This window comes from Zonotrichia albicollis, chromosome W (assembly GCF_047830755.1).
Source record: "Zonotrichia albicollis isolate bZonAlb1 chromosome W, bZonAlb1.hap1, whole genome shotgun sequence".
NCBI lineage: Eukaryota > Metazoa > Chordata > Aves > Passeriformes > Passerellidae > Zonotrichia > Zonotrichia albicollis.
This window is the reverse complement of record NC_133859.1, coordinates 6,074,358-6,096,403: the sequence shown is the minus strand read 5'-3', so window position 1 is coordinate 6,096,403 and position 22,046 is coordinate 6,074,358. Positions and strand designations below refer to the sequence as shown.

Sequence of the window (22,046 nt, the reverse complement as noted above, 5' to 3'; positions counted from 1 at the left end):
AATAAGAGGTGACTCGTTCTGTGTTATGGAAAAAACAGTGATCTTGGTAGGAGTGCTCAACCTAAAAAATTACTAAGCTCTTGTCGCAGAAATGAGGCCTTTGTCGGGGATGAGCCATTTGTCGGTGAGGGGAGACTCGGACACTCAATATGAGTGATAAACAAGTTCCGTTTATTGAAGAGAGCATCAGACACTTATACAGCAAATAATAAGCTCATGAATATTCTGTAATTTACACCGTCAATTGGCCACACCACAACATCAGTTCTTCCCCATTCCTTAGGGGTTACATCTCTCTTTTCTCATGTCTCTTTCACTATTTGTTATCATACTACAGCTATGCCCAAGGACACACTATCTTACAGGTGCAGGACTTGGAATTAGCCACGGTTTTGTACTTTTCCAGTCTTTAGCCAGCCAAATTCCCAACAAGCTCTGAGGTCAGAATATATCAAAGCAGATGACTTTGCTGGTGCTTAGTGTAATTTTGGAGGAAAATAACATACCTTCTGTAAACTCCTTCAAGATCTGTGATAAATAAAAGTCAAAATATTTTGTTTGTTTGCAGCTTATTTTGTGGAGTGCACTGATCTTAGATTGGGTGTTGGTAATGTAGTGCCTCTCTAAAGCAGGGAAGGCTTCCACCATGGAACTGATAAATGCGGAGGTCCCTGACTTTAAAAGCACAGACTTTTAAAAGCATCTGGCTTTATATCTAACTTCGGTTAGATAGTACTAGTTACTGACTAGTGCTTCCATAGGCCCATTTCTGCAAGCAGCAAATGCACGGTCTTTACTGGTTAACATATTTTTTTTAAATAGGTTATCAGTGTTGTTTATACCCATTGAGAGTGTTGGAGCATAAAATAGTTCAAAATGCTCGCATTTATTGCTATAGGAAAACAGTATCATCCATTTATTGCCTTTCATCTGTGAGGCACATAAATTCTCAGTGACCAAATTTGAAATAGAGTATTACAGTCTATAGTCTGTGAGGAAGATGGACTAGGGAAAAACAGTTTCATGAAGTTAAAGTTGAAGCTACATAAAGCAGTGTGGTTACCCGCTGGGTATTTCTCATAACTGTGTAGTTGTTATCTGTCTGGTCATTTAGAACTGCCGTCATTCTAATGATAAATCACAGTCTATGGAGTGTTTGATAAATGTCCATATTGAAGAAGTAAAACTTCATTGTTGAAGTGAAGGGAGACAACCCCCCGTTGTTGGTCAGCATTGACTCCGATTTATTGATCACCCAGGCACCTTTTATAACAGTGCTAATTCACTTCATGCATATTGCAAAATCTGAGCTCCCGATAGGCTGTAGAGAAAACTTCAGCTCCTCCTTTTGTTTACAATACCTGAAGTTTGTTTATTGAAACCAAGATCAGTGTTCTCACCATGATATGAAAAGTTCTCAAAACCTTTATATCTGTTCCCAGAACGGCCATCTGTTCCCAGAGCAGCCAAGGACAGAATGTTTGCCTGTTTTTGAGAAAACGGTCTGAGAATCTTGTTTTTTATATAAAAGGTGGCTGAGAACCTTTATTATTTACAGAATCAAGCCTGGGAACTGCTGCTTTACAGCTGCCTTTTATTTTTCCCTTAGCTGAGTACCTTCATGGCCTCTTTCTTTAAGCTATGCTTGGACCAGGCTTGAACCAGGCTCTCCACACTTCATGTCTGTAAAAGACCAGTGAGATGACACTGAATTCCAGAAGGATGAAGGGCACATACGAGACTGCCACCGGGCAGCATACTTTAGGAGTTAGGAAACAACATGAAACAACTGGACAATTCAAGTAGTCTGGGCTCTCTGGTAAAACGCATGGGAATACTGTTTCCTTGAGTTCATGTAGATAGCTGATGTGTCATGTGCACAAACTGAAATGCACAAGTTTTTCTGCATATAAGGAAATAGTTTTGAGTGTAAGATGAACCAGGCTCTGCCACATGTTGTCCAGAGAGGCGATAGCATCTCCCTCCTTGGAGATTTTCAGAAGATGCCTGGGTGTGGTCCTGGGCACCCAGTTCTAGGTGACCTAGGCAAAGAGATGAAGAGGACCCTCCCAATGTAAACAATTTTGTGGTTTTGTTATGGTTAAAAAGTAATTATCCAGTGCTCAAAGATGATGCTTGATCTCATGAGCCACCTTTTCCTTGCAACAGACAAAATGTCTTTAAATTTATGACAGTCACACTGGAAAAGAGTCAAGAAATGACAATTCCTTGAAGAAGCAACTTCTAGGATTCTCATATGCTATGTGGCCAATATGGTTACCATTTAGCAGCAGTTATTGGGATGCCGTTCTGATTTTGCTTCTCATCTCATTACTTCATGTTAACTTCTACGAAATAAGGATCATGCAGGAGTAGACATGGGTTTCTGCTTTGCTCTAGTGAGTATGAGTGATCTTCCATTTTATCAAATAGTGTAGCACATTGGATTTTTTTTCTGAATATTGTTTTAACTCTTACTTAGATTTTGCTGGCATGAGATCTGCAATTGGTGTTGCATCTTGTTGTGGAAGGGGCTAACAGTGGGCCTGATAGCTAAAGGAGCGAGAAGAAGCCGAGAAGTAAGAAGAAGCTGATAAGGAGCTTTCTCCAAGGCTGTAACCAAGGAGATCAAGAGAATAAAGATAAGAGCACTTTGCAGCTGGAGGAAGCATTTTTAGAAAGTTAGGTGAAGTCACTATAACTTTTCACCAATAGCATGGTATTGACTTATTGTGGCCAATAGTTAAGGTAGAAGAAGGGTAAACAATTGGGAAGTGTATAAAAGATCAGCCATTTTCATTAATAAACTGTTGCCAACTGAGACTGCTTGTGGTCTCTGCTTTGTGTTGTGACCGCCTCGACTGCGACATTTTGGTGATCCCCGAAGTGATAAGAACATAGTCGGTGGGGGCCCATACGGGGTCCTAGCAATTGGCAACCGTGACCCACTGGGACGTAGTGGGGGAGGCGGCGTCGGTGCAGCTGAGAGTGGCAGGTGGAAGCCACAGGGAGGTCCGGACCTGATTCCCTCCAATCAAGACACCTGGAAGTAGGTGAGCCACCAACTAGTAATAATGGGACATAATTTATCTAAAGAGGAAGAAAATGTTCTGTCTACATGGAAAGTTTTGTTAAGAAATAAGGGAATTAATACATCAGACTATGCGCTTTGTAATATATTGCTGTGGGCTAAATCACAGAATTTTGTCACCGATCCCGACACAGCATTTAGTGTTAAGGCATGGAAAAAAGTCGGGGACAGACTTTGGCAAGTTATTCGAGTGGGAGATAAAACAGTTGTCGATCTAGCAGTTACTTGGGGATCGCACTTTGAGGCATTAAAGGAATGGAAAACAGAGCGAGAAACAGAGCAAGATGCGGACGAAGAGTTGGGGCTGATGACAGAACCTGACGGGGGCTGAGGCAGAGGGGGCCTCTGATAGGGAACTTGGTGAAGAAAGTTTGACGGGGGGGCTGAGGCAGAGGGGGCCACTGATAGGGAACTTGGTGAAGAAAGTTCGGATGCCATGGAAGTTACCTGGCACGCTGCCAGAGCTTCTGGGAAAGCTGCCAAAACTTCTGGGCAACCTGCCCTAGCCTCTTCTTATCAGACCCCTAAGCCTCCTTATCTCACACCTGCACAGCAGCTCACGATGGTGCCTGTATATACTACACTGCTACGCCAGTTAGCTGAAACGTCTTTAGCAGAGAGGGAAACCCAGCCATCTGCCCCCCCGCTTCCCTCCTCTCTGGTCCAGCCGTCTGCCCACCCCCCGCTCCCCTCTGAGCGGCTTGAACAACCTGCAAGGCCGTATCCTCCGTTACCTGACAGTGACAGCAACAGCGAATCAAGTGATGAGTCGCCCGCAGTAACACCTGAGTTGGGGCAAGGAGCTCTGGTCCCTTCATCTCCTAAGAGCTCTAGCCTTACTGCCCCATGGACTTTGCCTCCATGCAGTCACTGTGCTTCCTCGACACCCTCAGGAGTTTTGGGAATTTGTTAGGAGGAAAGCAGTTGAAGAAAAGAATTGGGACATCATAGAAAGATTAGGTGCTCCAAGAGTACCTCAGGAGAACAGTGCCAATGCAAATGTTGCTTGTGATAACCCTATGGCTTTTCCAGCTTTCAAAGCAGCTCCTGGAGCAGGGCAGGATGACAGTCATCACGTCTTTGCCTGGAGGGTTGTGCAAGACCTCCAATCGAAAGTAGCTCAGTATGGTATTAATTCCTCAGATGTAATGCAATTAATACGTGTGATTAATGCAGATTTGCTTGCACCTTATGACATCACTCATCTTGCTACAATTCTATTCCAGCCAGTACAATATGGTGTATTTCAAGAAACTTGGAGGCGAGTGGCTGAGCGCACGGCTTTAACAAATATGCAGTTGCCACAACACGACCCTTGTCATGCTGTGGGTATTGATGCCCTACTGGGCACTGGGCCTTTTGCCAATCCAGATTTACAGGCAAGGTGGGATCCTTCGATTTTGGCACAAGCTCAGCAAATTGGCATGAGTGCCTTAACTAAAACAATGGAAATGGCACCTCCAAAACAGAAATATGTCACTATACAGCAAGGGACAAGAGAACCATTTTTGCAGTTTGCAGAAAAACTTGCTGCCGCTATTGAGAAACAGGTAGAGGATGAAACTTTGCGAGACAAATTGTGCGTACAATTGGATAAAGAAAATGCAAACCCAGACTGCAGAAAGATTATTGACACTTTACCTGGGGAACCCACCTTGTCTGAAATGGTTACTGCTTGCTCGAAAGTTGGTTCAGTTGAGCATAAAATGGCAGCTCTTGCTGCAGTGCTAAGACCTTCAGCGAAGTGTTATAATTGTGGACAACAGGGGCACGTAAAGTCACAGTGTACTGTCCGGAAAACAACATTTAGGCCAAGTGCAAGCAGCGATGCTGTATGCAATTGTTGTGCTAAATCTGGGCACTTTGCTAAACAATGCAGGAGTAAATATCATGCAAATGGTCAGCTATTGCCGGGAAACCCAAAGAGGAGCACGAAGGGGCGCGTGGGGAAACAAATACCCCAACAACCACAACAGCAAATGCGGGCCTTTCCAGCCCTGCAAAGCTACCCATTTGCGAACAATTCTCAGGGGCAACAAGCGGGTCCACAGGCATTGATATACCCACCGCTGACACAGTAACCATTCTAACAAAAGAAATATGTAAAGTGCCCCTCGATGCCTGTGGTCTGATAGGACGGGGATTGAGTGCATTTTTGATAGGGAGATCAAGTACTACACTTAGAGGTATTCATGTGCATCTAGGGCTTATTGATGCTAATTATTTAGGGCAGATTCATGCTATGGTATCCATTGATGACCCTCCTGTCACTATTCCAAAAGGAACTTGCATTGCTCAAATTGTACCTTTTGTGAGTTCTGTTCCAAATACAGTGGACCGAAGTTGCAGCACAGGAAGCGTTGGATCGACAGGAGTACCTCAAGTGTTCTGGACTGAGGAAGTAACAGAGAGCTGTCCAGAAAAGACATGCACTCTCACCGCCAGTGGATGTCATCCAGGAACTATATCAGTAACAGGTTTGATTGACACTGGAGCAGCTGTCACAATACTCTTGTGACTTTGCTGGCCTCAATCGTGGCCTCTCACTCATGCAAGTTTTGGACTCCTGGGGTTGGGTGGTGCTACAACAGGTGGCCTGTCAGCCATTGTAATTAATGTTGTCATATGACTCATGTCACTCACTAATTTGGTACCAACCCTAGAGGTCTTTCTGCGTTAGAAGAATGGCAAACTGATGTTACAAAAATGCCAGAATTTGGTCGCTTTAAGTATGTTCATGTTACAGTTGATACTTTTTCTCATGCAATGGTTGCTTCAGCATTCACAGGAGAAAAAACTCGAGATGCTATTCATCATTTTCATCATGCCTTTTCTATTCTAGGTGTTCCGTGTCACATAAAAACAGATAGCGGCCCAACATATGCTTCGCAGAAAATGCAAGCATTCTTTCGTGCTTGGAGCACTGAGCATTCAACAAGTATTCCACATGTCCCCACAGGCCAAGCAATTATTGAAAGAGCTCACGGGCTTCTTAAACGTCAGGTTCAAAAACAAAAAGGAGGAATGCAACAGGAGTCACCTCAAGTGAGATTAGATAAAGCTGTTTATGTGTTAAACTTCTTGCGTCCCCTACCTGACTCACAGTTATCTCCAATCTTTTGCCATTTTTCTTCTTTGAATTCTAAGCAACCAAATTTCCATAGAAATGTCAAGGTATGAGTCAAGGATTTGATTACTGGTATATGGTCTGGTCCAGTGGAACTGATAACCTGGGGAAGGGGTTATTCTTGTGTTTTGACAGATAATGGTCCTCGATGGGTTCCTGCTCGCTGTGTCAAACCTTACCTAGAGTGTGCGGGAAAGGACAGGATTGACGGTTCCACAGCTGAAGCAGAACGTGCGGATGACACTGGCCAAGACCATATATCGGTACTTGAAGATGGATGAAGGACAGGAACGATTGTTTTAAGAATGGAAATTTTGTTGATGGTTGTGATTGTGGTTTTGTGTGTCCCCTCTCTTCTTGGGTTTTTGCAAAGGGCCCTGCAAAAACAATAGCAGCTGTATTTACAGTTCAAAAACAAAAAGGGGGAATTGTGGAAGGGGCTAACCGCGAGCCTGTTAGCTAAAGGAGCGAGAAGTAAGAAGAAGAAGAAGCTGATAAGGAGCTTTCTCCAAGGCTGTAACCAAGGTAGATCAAGAGAATAAAGATAAGAGCACTTGGCAGCTGGAGGAAGCATTTTTAGAAAGTTAGGTGAAGTCACTATAACTTTTCACCAATAGCATGGTATTGACTTATTGTGGCCAATAGTTAAGGTAGAAGAAGAGGAAACAATTGGAAAGTGTATAAAAGATCAGCCATGTTCACAAATAAAGTGTTGCCAACTGAGACTGCTTGTGGTCTCTGCTTTGTGTCATGACCGCCTCGACTGCAACATCTTGTGATACAGGGAATAAGGTTTCTCAGTAGGGAATTCTTCATGGCTTCCATTAGCAGGGTAGAAATGTTCACTATACTTCTGAAAACAATAATTTTTATAATACACAGTGTTTGTGTGTTCCTTGTATTCTTTAGTTGTTAGCTATTGCAGATTATTTTACAAGTATTTTTACTAAGTTTCTCTAAATTTTTAATAATCTTGGCATCTTTTGGGAGGGAAGATCTGCATAAATATTAAGTAGCTCGATGATCAAAGGAAGGAAGAAGATGGAGTGAGCTTGCAGAAAAACTGATAGCTGTATCTCACTTGGTTAATATTAATGTAGTTGATATGCTCTTAATATTAGTCCGAATCTCAGCTGTGGTTTGTGGAATTTCTCAAAATTATATATGCTTGAGCTTTTTCTTCCTCTCCTCGCCTTTGTTTAACTCTTCATCAAAAATAGGAGATTCTGGTGTCTGGGGATTGAAAAAGAACTTTGCTTTGTTGGAACTCTTGGAACGGTTGCAGAATGGACCTGCTGGGCAGTATGGGACAGATGAAGAAGGCATTGGTCTCTCTGGAGAGGTACTGAGTTTTAAACAAAAAAACCCAAAAAACAAAACAAACAAAAAAAGAAGTTTCATTTGCTAGAAGTTTTCTCTAAACAGGAAAAAGATTGAAAATCAGTTCTTTGCCAAATTTCACCAATAATACTGTTCTTTTCTTCCAGTATCTAGTATTAAGGCTTCAGTTAATTGTTCATAATTAAATACTAGTTGTACTTGACTAAAGCAGAAAATAAACTGGTATTAATAAACATGCATACTATTTCACCCCCTTTTTATGCCTTTAGGGCTTTTAGAAAAGGTTACTCATTTTGATATATTAGTTTTAGTCATATAAGCACAGTTTTCTGAAACTCCTCAGGAACTCTTCCTAAAGACTTCAGCTGTTGTCAGTAGTTGCCTTTTATAGTAATTTTATTATATCATATGGTACTTCATTACCAAAAGTAGCTGCTTTTATCATTTCAATATTAACAGCTGGTGTGCAACATATCTTGCAGTACCATTCTAGATGTAGATAACTTTCCTAAGTGCTTATTTGACTGTTGGTGTTTTGTTTTTCTGTAAGTAATTTTCTGGTCTGTAATAACTGCTTTGGAGGAAGTTCCCAGAGCCATATTTATTTTCTCCTCCAAACCTTTACAACTTGCACTGAAGCTTGGATTTATAAAATTACTGAACACTTTAAACTTATGCTTTCAAAAAGGTTATTGAAAACTTATAATCAAGTTTCAAAGTAGTCCAAATATTTATTAGTGTATAACTTTTAAACAAAGACTGTATTGTTGACAAGTCTTCTAATTTTTCTTCCATTTTTGGTATTAAATGTTAACCACTTGAGTTTTGCCTGGTTTTCGTTGTTAGAGTAGCATTGTCGGTTTATCTCCCCGAAAGGTTTTGTGGTGGTCTCTGTCCGCCCAGGGACGCCAAGTGTCCGGTTTATCTCGGCTGTTTGAGGGGCCTGAAAGGCCCGGGGGTGGCCTTGGGGCAGCCCGCGTATCGAAGGACGAGAAGAGGCTTCAGTTCTTCTTTCTGGTTTTATGTTTATTAATTGTTTATCTAAAAGATGTTCTTTCAGCCTAACAAAGATCCGCTCAGCAGTCAGCCATGGGCACACTGTCTCTCTGCCCTCCGGGGCAGGCACCTATCTTTATACCCATTGTGACGTGTACAATATTTATCATTTTTCCCCAATACCATCTATTCTTATAACTCGGTGTACTCTCAGTAATAACCAATAGAAAGGTGCCACCGTGGCCAAAGAAGATGGAGGAGAAGAGGAACAGAAGGAGGACAGGACACACCCCAATTCCTCCATCTTACTCCTCTAAACCCCCCTGTACATAAATCCTAAACCTTGTGTCTCACCCTCTAATTAACTAATCCCTTCACCATTCACCCGGTGAAGCCCTCATCCTTGTCGTCTCCTGTGTAGGGTTAAAGTCCAGCCACCAGACACTTCTGGCAACATTCCAGGAGTCCCGAGCCCCCCCCAGGGTCTCGGAGGCTCAGCATCTCAGGACTGAGATCTTGAGATCCGACATAGCATTCGTTGCGATGAAGATGAAGCCCATGTTGCATCTGTGTATTGCACTGTTTCTGCCACTCACCTGTTGTTACCAGGCTTGCAAGGGTTGCAGGGTGAAGAGATAGACGAGAATCTTGACTCCATGATCAGAAGGCTGGATTTATTATTTTATGATATATATTACATTATTACTATGCTAATAGGAATAGAGAGAAAAGTTCTCAGAAGCTTGCTACGCTAAGAATAGAATAGGAATGAATAAACAAAGGAGCTCTCTCTGATTCTCTCCCAGAGAGAGCTCAGTCTTTGATTGGCCCTTAATTGTACACAAGCAACATGGGCCAATCACAGGTGCACCTGTTGCATTCCACAGCAGATAACCATTGTTTAGATTCTTTTTCTGGGGCCTCAGCTTCCCAGAAGGAAAAATCCTAAAGAAAGGATTTTTCACAAAAGATGTCTGTGACAACCTGTGTGCAGACTGCTCCCAGCTTACTCATTCTACTAAGACTCTGGAGAAGCACAGGCATGTACCTCTTGCTTATAAGCCTCATGAGAAGACAATGTGCTCCCAACACCAAGTGCATGCCATTGTGTTTGTTTGTTTAGAAGAAGGTTGTCAGGCGAGTCCTCTCATGTGTTGTGTCTGCAAAGAATATGGGAAGCATCAAGGTCATAAGGTACTGCTAGTAGTTAATTTCTAGTCATGCCAGGGGGTAGCTTGCATAATTATTTATCCAAATAAAGTACAAAAGCTTGTCAAGAAAGGAGGATAGATTCTTGATGTGTTCATCCCATTCTTTAGTTTTCCCTTTGTGTCAGACAGTTGCCACGGTAAAATAGAGGAAAAAAAAAATCTAAGAACTCAATGAGTTACTAATGTGAATATATATATGTGAAGAAGGACAGTCCCTTTATCTGCTGCTTTTCTGAAGTTTTCATGACATTGGGTCATCATCTAGAAAGCTGTTTTCATAATGTAGACACTACATACACATCATATCACTGGTGCAATCTAACTATTCTTCTTTTTTTCTAATAAATTATGATAAACAGGCAAGTTTTTGTTTACTTCTGTAATTGCTAGATGTATGAGCTAGTTTCAGCATAATCTGTAAGTCCTGACTGTTTTTTTAAATTGCAAGATGGTTTTCAGTTCTTACTTGGCTATACTATATGTATGTGTAAAATATATGCCCATATACTTGCACATGTATAATAAATATGTAGTAAAATAAAAAATATTATTAAGGAAGATAATTATGATTGATGTTTAATATGTTGCTTTTAATTAATAGCATTCTGTCTTGGAACCAGAAGCAAACCAGATTTGTGCATCCATTTTAGACATGGCTCACTGTATCAGAACTTTCACAGAAGAAATCTGATTATTCCAGAAAATTAGTTGGAATTGTTCAGCATATAGAAGGAGGAGAACAAATTGTTGAAGATGGAGTTGGAATGGCCCATATTGAACATGTATGCTTTTAAAAAATTTTTATTTCCCCCACATGCACAGATTATTGGCTTTTCTGTAATAACTGGATAAAGACTTTCTTTGAAAATTATGCGTAGGTTTTGAAGGGCAAGATTTTAGGGTCTTCTATCTAGCAAGTCAGTATTGAAGCTTAGGTCAGCAGATAGATGGGAACTTGGTGTTACCATGTTTTTAGGTTATATGGAAATGTGGAGGCAGTGGAAAAAGTTTTTGACTCCTAGTGTACAGACTGTGTATGTTCTCAGGTGGCATAACACTACTGAGGCTTTTTAACCTGGTCATTTTTAGTGAGGTGCTTATACATGCAAATGAGCTATGTGATTATAGGAGTAACTTCTAGAAGTGTTTTGGTGTTATGCAGGAAGTCTTATCAGCCCTAACTGGGACGTGAACTGTGATGCAGCCAGGCATATGTGAAAATAAATTAGAATCTGGAACAAAATTTAAATTTTGCTCCTGGAATCAACTGGTGTCCTTAAACTGTTGGATCACCTTTCTGCAACACTCTAGGTACCAGGAACTGCAGAGAATGCGTGCTCATGTGTCAGAGCCTATTTTTCTGATCTTCATGAAACCCTTTGTCATCAGGAAGAAATGGCTCTTAGCATTGTTGAATGCTCATGTGAGAGAGAAGTTGATTTAGCTTAGGCAACAGCACGAAGATATGACCATTCTGTCACAGGTTTCAACAAGCTTGCCTTCACTGTGAAAAGACTTTGCAACAAGTAGGTTGGCAAGTGAGCTGTAGCATATGGCAAAATACATGGAAGTACAAATTAATTTTAGACTATAAAAAAAGAGATGTATGGTATTCTGCATTATTTTCTTATAAGATTAAATCAGTCATGGTCTAACATGAGATACAAGTATTCATTACAAGGGATGTTAGCCAAAGATAGTCCAAAATTGCAGAGTCCTCCAGTTACTGGAAACCCTGTGGCATGATTTTTCTGGAGTACTTTCTGATACTTGTGAGGTTAGTGGGAAGGCAAGACAAGACTGAAGCAAAAAAAACCTTTACAGAATGTATTGGAAAGATTTTACAGTTACACTTGTAACATTGGTAATTCTACATCTTAAATGTATGAAGAAAGTGGCTGTGTGTGAATTTCTCAATGGTCTCTAATTAATTCAGTGTAATGATAGGAAAAAGTAAATAGTATGTGTAGCAAATAGTAAACTGAATGTGAGAAGCTACTTCGTGAATGTGTTATTTGTACTTCTTTTTTCCAGATTTGTTTAGAGCTTTTGTTTGGTTGTGTAGTCAGGTTTAACTGTACAAATGTTCTGAATCCTGAGAGGGGGGGATGCTAATATGTTCCTATTAAGTGTGTTGCCATATGTTGCAAAACAGTTGCTCTGTTCCATCTGTTTAAATGATATATGAAAAATATAAATGTTCTTTATATGTTACATTGATATTATTGCTTCTTATAATTTGTATTACTCCTAGGTGGCTCATAAAGAAGGTTTGTTAGTTTTTTTATAAACCTGCAGAACAACTTAACATCTATTAGTGTTAAGGAAAACTGTTAAGATATTCATATTTGTGTTGCAATTTTAAATAAATCTATTTTGTAAATGTTAATTTCTTGAAGTAGTGTATTTCTATTTAAAAAGCCTTCTTTCTAGCAATGATATTTATATTATATTTGGGGTATTTTAAAGTAAATTACTAAAGGAAAGGCATGCTTTTGTTTTCTTTGTCTGTTTAGGACGACTGCAGAGTAGTGTTGGCCAAACAGGAAATTACAAGATTGCTAGAGACATTACAGAAACAGCAACAGCAGTTTACAGAACTTGCAGATCATGTACAGCTGGATGCTAGCATACCTGTCACTTTTACAAAGGTATTCTTAACCTCATGGAAGTACAGTTAACCACTTTATGAAGTCCCAAATCTAATGTAAAATAAAGCAGGAATAATTGATGTACATTATTATGCTGTATTTGTTGCAACAAGTTGAGGCAATTCAGTATCAGTTAGAGCCACATTGTCTTATCACATGATGAATGCAATCTGGTATTTGAGCAACAAACCACATGCTGCTGTAATAAGGGTGGGAAATGTTCTTTTGTCATTGAACGTATCAGTAACTTTGTTTGAACATGAGCTGTTTTCTTTTAAAGAAGTTGGATAGCATTTCCGAGTCCTAGAAACATCTTTCTTTGATTATTTCCTGGAGATTGCTCACCTATTTTAAATTGAATACTACTATTATAACTTTCAGTTTATAATGTTAAAAAAAATATTTCAGTTTATTAAACAGTAATTTGTTTTACAGTTGCTTGGTATTCACTCATGGCTTAGCTAATACATGATTAATCTTCTAAGTAGTTTTGGGTTTTATTGCTTCAATATAATTTCACTGCCACTTTCATTAAAAAGGATTAAATTATTCAAAGTTTGATAATGTTACTTTTATTTGGTGTATTTATATGGTATTTATTATTTATAATGCTTTCCTCATAGGAAAGTAAGTAAGTTTGAAACTCAAGGAACAAGTACTTTGATGTATGGGGTTTTTTTTGCTTCTGAATGGGTGAAAGAGGAAGAGGATCTATTGTGGCTGAGACAAACATGAGAATTTAACTGTAGCTGTTGAAACATTTACTGTAAGGAAATGAATGCTTCCATAGAGATTCTATGTCAGTTCTTGCAGACTTAGGAAATTAAATTTCTTCAAAATCATTCATTTGGTAACCTCAGTATATTTGAATTTTCATGTTAATGCAGCATTTTCACGTCTGCCTGTCTCTTTCCTATTTAGCAGAGACCAAAGCTCATAGGGCCAAGGAAACCTCTTCTGCAAACCCTCATTATTCCATTAATGAAGCAGTAATCACAATTCACAGATGAAGAATTGTGAGTCAGAGGGGCATTTTGAATGTTTGAAAGCTTTGGCTTTCAAAGCTGTTTGTCAGACTTGGAAAATTTTGGATGTTAATTTCTGAGCATTTGGAAAGAGAATGATGGGAGCTAGCTAAGGTATTACAGGAGGCCTAAAATAGGCTTGGGGGACCCAGAAGACTTGGTTTTATCTTGTAATAATTTGTATTTTTATGAAGTCTTCTGAAGGTTAATTTCTGAAGTTCAAAGGTGGTAAAGTAAGTGTTATTTTTCAGAAAAACAGCATCAGCCATGAAAAAATAAGGTGAAAGCAGCCTCTTGTTTCCTCACATCTGATAAAGCTTAATGTTCTCTTTCTTAGCAATGTGTTTTTAGATTACTGTTATGCTGATGGCCACTATTGTGACTTGCAGTGAGGTTTGTTGTACATATCTGGACCTGGCAACAGATATCAGGCAGAAATAAAATCTTCAGACAAAAAACTGTAAAACTGTTACTATATTACTGGAAAGGTCCCCCTCATGAGCTGGCATGCACTGAAGGCTGCATCCATTATAAAATGTAAAAAAAGCATTTCAGACAGTACCAGATCAGAGGAACATTTAATATCAAATGAAAGTTGTGGAGGTTTGAGGAGGGGAGGGAGAAGTCCTTTTCATTCTTGAAAATGAGTAAATTTTACCTATATTTTGTTTCACTGATGACACAAGAAAACAGTCATAGTGCCATTTCCTCTTTCTAAACCAGCTAGGGAAATGCCAGATACAAAGCTCTGAAGGGAGGATTTGGAGAATTCTCCTTGCCCAGGATCGTGTTCCTTATTTAAAGATAGTTTTCTGTTAAATGAGTGCAGTGTCTGTAGAACATTATATATAAGAAATGCATGTAGTCATCATGAATATGCATATGTGCAAGCTGCACATATGTGCATGCTGCAGAGAGAGAAAACTATTAAGGAAGCAGTGCCTGAGATTGACAGATAAATTCTCATTATGATATTAAACTAACTATGGGCAACTAACCCTTACCAACATCAAGACTATCTGAGAAGGAAGTGTTCTCTCAGAGAGAAAGCACTTTAAGATACCATTAAGGAAACCTGTACAGAGGGCTTTTGTCTCATCAAATTTCTTGAAAGACATCAAGGATAAAAAAGTGAAGAGATCATAGTTGTGGATTTTTCTTCTGCACTGAGATTTAAGAAAACAAGTTTTACTTAAACAGGAGTCTAAGGTTACCTGTTTTTAAGTATGCCATCAAGTTTTGCACCTGCCAGAAATACAGACACCAAGGGGGTTTATTTGTCATTTTTAAGCAACATTTTAGTTAAAGGTGCTGATACAATTGACAATGAGAGACTTCTTTCATGTCAGTTTCTAGCTGTGATTGTGAATAGTCCGTTATTACTGACTCATATTGCAGATGCTACACACAGTTTTCTAAATAGCAACTTTGCTTGCAATGTTTTTTGAAGTGACAGAACTACTTGTGCAGAAAGTGGAAATTTGGCATCCGTCACATTTTGATTCCTTCTGAGAGAATACAAACATGCTGAAAACAGCCTGTTTTCATTCCAAACCGTGGAGAAGGCAAACTGCAGCAGGATGGCTAAATTTGACAGTCTCACTCATCTCCTTAATTTCCCTGATGATTTAAGTGGTACTGCCTCTGCCCTCCAGCCATGGGAGCTGTCAGGTGACCAGTACATCTGGTGGTGCTGTGAAAGGACTGGCTCACTGTTAGCAAGCTCTGCCCATAGCCAGGGTACTGCCTTCTGCAAGAAACCTGTGAACTGAGCAGCTCTATCCAGAGCTGCTGCTTTTCTTTCTTCCTTTCAGGTGCAGAGAAGAATTGGGGAGATCCACTGCCAGAAACTCTGGATAAAATCAGAACTAAAGTTTGAGTGTGAAAAGAGTGCTGGAGACATGGCATTTTTAGACTCTTCAGACCCTTCTGCATACTTCTTTTTGTTTTTTCTTTCTCTGCACCTTGTCAAAAATCTGTCCACAAGTTCTTCTTTTCCAGAATGAGATAACCCATTCTGATAATCATGTTGTGTTGCGGTGTTGTCATTGAATTTCAGCTCTGACTCCAAATATCTAGAACTTGGACAAAAATTTATTAAAAAGCAGTTAAGGCTCAATGTTTTATTTTCCAAATCTCAAATAGTCTTTTGGTTGTGGAGCATATGCCTTTTGTAATAGCAGTACTGAACCTGCTGAGCTTATCCAAGTTCATTTCACAGATTCAAATAAAGTAATTCATTTATTTCATACTGAAAAGGTAGTCTGTGGAGTTCTATGATAAGGACCATCTGGGCCCATTTAGGTTTCAAGCAGCAAGCAGACAATTTCATAGGTGAATAATGCATCAAGATCTGCTGATTGAAGAAACTTCACAGTTGGCTTAGGAAATTCACATGAGCTGCAAGCTCTTAAGCACAGGGAAGTTATTTAGGACAGTTATCATCACTATGTACCTTCCTTATTTCTTATTTCTTATTTCTTATTTTCTTATTTCATGTCCATCTTTGCCTAGTTTCAGAGAGCATATTTGATGAGATGAGCCTTTGATCTGGCTTTTACACTTATAGTCATGATGTTGCTGACTTTTGCATTGAGGTAATTGCACAATTATATTTAATTTTTTTTTTTTTTTAGGAAGCAGTTTCTCAAGGTATTTTTATTCTCTTCCAGGATTGTGATAGCATAAGGTCATTGAATTGTATTGATTATTCTGAAAGTATGCTACTTCTCTGATGACAGAAGGGAGAAAACAGTTGCTTGTCATTATGACAATATATCCAGATACATAATGGATCCTCTGTGTGTATCTATGTGTATATGGAAAGATAAATAGTTAGATATCTCACATCATGTGATATAGATGTTTAAATGTCCTGCAACACTGTCAACCTGTTGGTCTCTTACCAAGAGATGATGTAGCATTTTTGCATTCAGTAGTATTTGTTCTGTGAGAAGAAATAAGAGGCTGTGTGGAGTAGGCACAGTGCTGTCTGGATTTTGCAAGAAAACAAATATACTGCTACATATTTCTGGTGATTGAAGCCCTGGTGTTTCATCAAGATAGCAGTTCTAAGTACTTCAAAATGTGTTTCAGAAATATATACTAATCTCAGCCTATGGGTTTATTTTAGAATTTATGCTTTGCCATTTGATCATGTTGTCAGTGTCATCTTCATCTCCTCAACAATAGCTTGGTGTAAACTACAAATAGGGAAGTTGATTCTCATTTCTTGTCTCCAAGCAAGACCTGGGGGATTTTGTTTGCTTTTCTCTACTATTTCAGATTACTGCTTAGTGCTAGTAATGTTGTTGTTGTTGCAAAGGATTGGAAGAGGCTTAGGGTGAAGAGGTAAAGCTATGGAACCTCCAGCAAGGAAGTAGTTCTCTAGGTGGAGGCATTAATAAAGTGGGGAAAAAAAAGAGCTTCCTGGTCAGTGAACTCTAATTAATTGCCATAAAAAAATTCTTCACATGGTCACAGGCAAGAATGATGAAAGAATTTGAAATTTTATCCAATACAGACATACTGTCATGAAACTGGCTTTCTAAAAGAGATGTTGTAACTCAGATCAAGTAAAAATTGCAGGTTCACTACAGACATTATTAGATATTTTTATTTCTATTATTGGATATTTTTGTTTCTATTTATTTCTGTTATTGCTGGGAGTGCTTATGCATTGTACTTTTGGAGACCATCCATTTAGTCACTTTAGAAATGGTGACAGAATACATGTTTAAAACATAAGGGTTTTCTAGATTGAATTTCCAAAATTTGCTGTTGTTATTAATACATAATATTCTGTTTCTTCCAGGACAACAGGGTACATATTGGACCAAAAATGGAAATTTGGGTTGTTACTTTAGGATTAGATGGAGCTGGCAAAACAACTATTTTGTTTAAGTTAAAGCAAGATGAATTCATGCAGCCAATTCCAACCATAGGTTAGTAGCTACGATTTAAATGTAATGACTTTTCTGAATGTTTGATTTATCTACTAATTTTGGTTATTTTATGTTCATACAGAGCAGGACTGTAAAACTTATATATTTTTATTCCAGGTTTTAACGTGGAAACAGTAGAATACAGAAATTTGAAGTTTACTATATGGTATGTAGGAGGAAAGCACAAATTGAGGCCTTTGTGAAAACATTATTATCTCAATACACAAGGTAATACTGATACAGCTCTTAAAATGTATTTTGTCTTCTAGCTTGTGTTTCAAAGCCAGACAGATTTTTAATAGAAATAATTTATGACAGTAGAAAGTTGTTTATCTAATGCAAAGTACAGCTGTTAGATTCATGAGCTAATAAATTTTAATCCAGTTGGTCAGAATGTCTACTGGATGATAAAGGTACATTCTCCATAAATCCATCAGACAGTTCATGGAGCCAAACAAAATTAGAACCTCTGTTAAGTTGGTTCTAGCTGACAACAGACAAGGTACAGCATCCCAAAGTCTACATAGTGAGAAGCAGTACTTGCCAGGTATGGAATATAAATAGCACTTGAAAATACTCAGCTTTTAGGAGCCTTTAGATAGCAGCTTAAAAAATTCTACCAAGTTCTGTAACTTCCGACTTGCTATTGCAGTGTAGTATCTGATTATAGACTAGATTATTGAGTCTGAAAGCATTGATGAACTTAAAAATTTGTGGTGTTGTTTTGTAAATCCTCCATAGGTTTTTCCCAGTTCAGACAGAAGTTCCTCTTGATTGATTCATTCACAATTATCTAAAATACTTAGGAATTACTAATGCCAGCTCATGTGCTCTGCTTTGTGCCTTATTTCAGCCTTAAATGCAAACTTTAACATTTTAAATTACTAATTTTTTCAAACTTTTAAAAGTTGTATTTTGGGATTGCTGTTGTCCTCTTAAAACATACTGTGTGAAATAGCATGGAATCATGCCTGCCTTGGAATTGCATGTTGGAAAGAAAGATAAGCAGTTACCCTGGTACATATCTGCAGTAGGTTATTTTTAGTTTTGGTGTTGGGGTTTTTCTCATCGCAAACCCCTTGATTTTAAATTCTGCCCTCTAGCTCTGCCCCCTTGACTCCCCAGTCTTTCTGGTATCTTAGTTACTCTCTAGTGGATAGTAAAATCTAATGCTATGTCGGGTCCTTGGCCATCTTTTTTGGATTGTGTAGTCTGTAGTTGAAGCAAGCTGTGCTGATTTGGCTGAACCTGTGAATATTACAGTCCATTAAGTAAAACTGAGACAGCCATATGGGAGTTAATTGAGTATAAATGGATCAAGAAATGGTTTAAACTGAGATACTTAATCCTCTCATAGTAAATCTGGTTTTAGACCTAAATGAGACAGAGTAACCATCCTGAACTAGGTGAAGTGTCTGGGAGAGGTGAAGGGTCTGTGGAGCTAAAGCTGAAGGAGAGGCCGCGTTCCAGAGACAGCAAGGAGACAGAGAAAGAAAAACAGAAAACCGCGAGGTCAATCTGCCCCCGACCTAGGAATTCCTTCGATAAAGAAGAATTAGTGCTAAATGTCGCGTGGAATGAATATGTATGAACTTAATTTGAAACTGTATGCATATGCATTTGGAAGGGGGGATAAAAAGGGGACTCGGAGTCTCCGGGGGCACGCATGCCCTTTTGGGGAGTCTTGCGTCCGGCGCGCGTCGTAATAAAGCATACCGGGCTTTACAACTTTTACAAGTTGTGAGGTTTCTTCTTTTCTCCGCAAAACATAAGTAGTTAAAATATCATGGCCTTTATATTAGACTAGGGAAAAAAAATTAGAGATTCTTTCACTGTTTTAGGATGAATTCTAGACTTCTGTTTAAAATACAGAAATATTTAAGGAATTTCTCAGTCATCCTGGATTTGAAATTGAAGTTGTGTACTGAGGAACTTCACATAGAAAGCTTCTAGAAAAAGGAATGGTGTAAGTTAAAAGCTAATTTTGCAGTTTATATGTGAATGTGTGTAAAACATTTCTCTTCTTCTTTTATAGCGGTGGTGTTTGTTGTTGATAGCAGCCACAGAGACAGGGTCAGTGAAGCATACAGTGAACTTGCAAAATTATTAACAGAGAAGGAATTTCAGGATGCCTTGCTCTTTGCTAATAAACAGGTACTTGTGATTTGGTTTTACTCTCTTTTCCTCAGCTTGTCTATCCAATTCCAACCTTCTGAACCCTCTGCTGTGGGTAGAGAGTGCTAATGTGGAAAGATAAAATGGAGATATTTTCCTTGTGTGTAATGTGTAATGCTGGTCGAGTAAGTGTTGGTGCTAAGCATGCTTAGTAGATTGATCAATCAGGGGTTTTTTTATGGTAGCAAGTAGTAAATGCTTAACTGTTTGATTTGTCTTTTGTGTTTGAAGAGTTGTTATGTGATCTGTAGCTTCAGTCTAAGCCAATGAAATGGCTTCAAATATAATACAGATGAATAACTGAGTTTTTGATTCTCTTGCAGGATGTAGCAGGTGCTCTTCCAGTGGAAGAAATCACAGAACTGTTGAGTCTCCACAAAATCTGCTGAGGCTGTAGCTGGTATATTCAGGGTTGTGATGCCCGAAGTGGTACAGGACTTTATGAAGGTTTGGACTGGCTTTCAAGGCAGCTAGTGGCTGCTGGTGTCCTGGATGTGGCTTAACTTGACATCAGCTGCAATTTGATGTTGTAGTTTATGGTTTTCTTTTATTTGCACGATTTAGGGTGTTGGCACCAGGTCTGCTCCCTGAAGAGGGGACTTCTTTTAAGTTGGTGGTTACAAAAAAATATAACCTTTCATCCTAGATTGGATAATTGGTTCAGTAAACTTGTGTCATTATAGTGATTTTGAAAGTTGATACATCTACATTTAGTGGATAATGGAAGAGTGTTACAAGGGTGCCTTGAAATTACTTTTTGAGATATTGTTAAAATTTAATTTTTTTCCCTGATAAAATATGCATTTGATTTCATGTAATAGATATAATGCGGTTACAGTAGTTAATTAGTATTATAAGAATTCTGAGTAGTTTAGAAATACTTTCCCATGAAGCTATTCCACTATCCATCTCAAGTTTATTAGAATAGCCAGCTCTATTAGTTAGAGATAAGTGGTGCTACTCTTTAATATCAAAAGAATCCATTAATACAGAGGTGGCATTGAAACTTACATGCAGCTACACCATGTAAAGAAAATGTTTTCCTTATTATTTATTAACCTCCTTGTTTGTTACAGGAAGGCAGCATAACTGCACAAAGGAAATTCAGAATTGGAGAAAAGTATTCCAGAGCTAAGGGGCTTTGGCATTACTTAGCCACTAGTTTTATATCTTGGGGGCAGGGGTTAGTTGGGTTTTCCACACTGAATTATTTATGGACGTACTATGGTGATACTGAGGTGAAAGTGTTTTGTGCATACTTGGGGACATAATCTGCCTTTAGAGATTAAGTTTATTCCTGAAGAAGTCAAAATAAATTTTAAAAAAAACAACTTCTTAAAGAAGCACAGTGGTGTAATGTCAGTCCAGCTATGTGCTTTTATGTAGAAGTCATGATTCCAGAATAAGGGAGTGGCCTTAAAATATTCAATAACACAATGTAAAACCAGTGAACACTAATTGTAAGTCTTTAGAAGGGTAGATGGTTATTGGAATAAGAATCCCAATATTACCAGTTAGATTGTGCCTGGGCCAGTCTGACCCTTGCTGCTGGGCCAAAGGCGGCAACTGTGTTGTATCACCCCAGAGACACCTTTAGCTTGCTGGAGGTTGCAGCTGGGCACTGAACAAGTCCAGGCTTGTTAGGAACTCCATTTACCTCAGGAGGGAAGGCTTCAGGCTGTGGTGAGGAGGAAGGAGACGGATTCTGCCGGAGGGTTAATATCCAGAGCTTTATTCCATGGTCACAGAGGTCTGAATCACAGGTAACAGCTCCAACAGAATCCCGAGCACATGGTCTGATTTGGCTTTTAAGCTCCAGGACAGGAGGAGGGGAAGGGACAGGTGTGCCACCAACCAGGTGGGAGGGGCAGGGTCTCAGGGGACGAGGGACACCTAGATAGGCCAATGACCCCCAGGCCTGAGGGGCATCCTTTGAAAGTGACGAACCACACGACGCCTTGCTGGAATGTTAAGCCTGATTGACAGAAATCACTCAGCAAGGGGGCGAGGGGGAAGGGAGAGGGGTATTGGCACACCTAGGGAGGGGACCCGGAAGTTTAAGACAGGATATTACAACACACCGCAACAGATGGTAAAATGTGGTATAAAACTTCCATAATTAGATTTTCAGATTTTACTGTATCTTCCACATGAAATTGTCACCAATGCCTCTATTTTTGAAGATTACTCATTCACAAACCCATGAAATATGGGTGTAGTTCTGTTTAAATTTAGAGAAGGTTGCAATGACCCAGTGACATCTTTTTTTCTGCTGGACATGCAACTTTGTGAACAATTTTATCTGTCTGGTACGCACACCAGAATCTTCTTCCCTTTTCTCTAAGTCCATGGCCACTGCCAGTTGAAGCAGCTATGCCACGGACTCTCTTCCTGTTGGTAGAGAAGCTACAACAACTCTGAGCAGTAGATCAAAATTCTGTATCATAACTTTTCTTACTGGAGTAGAGGTGAATCAGGAGAACTA

General features: G+C 39.2%; 1 pseudogene; it reads left to right on the top strand.

The window, feature by feature from the left end:
• The first annotated feature begins 7,504 nt into the window (after positions 1–7,504).
• Positions 7,505–20,064, top strand: LOC141726809 (E3 ubiquitin-protein ligase TRIM23-like; annotated as a pseudogene).
• The last annotated feature ends 1,982 nt before the right edge of the window (positions 20,065–22,046 follow it).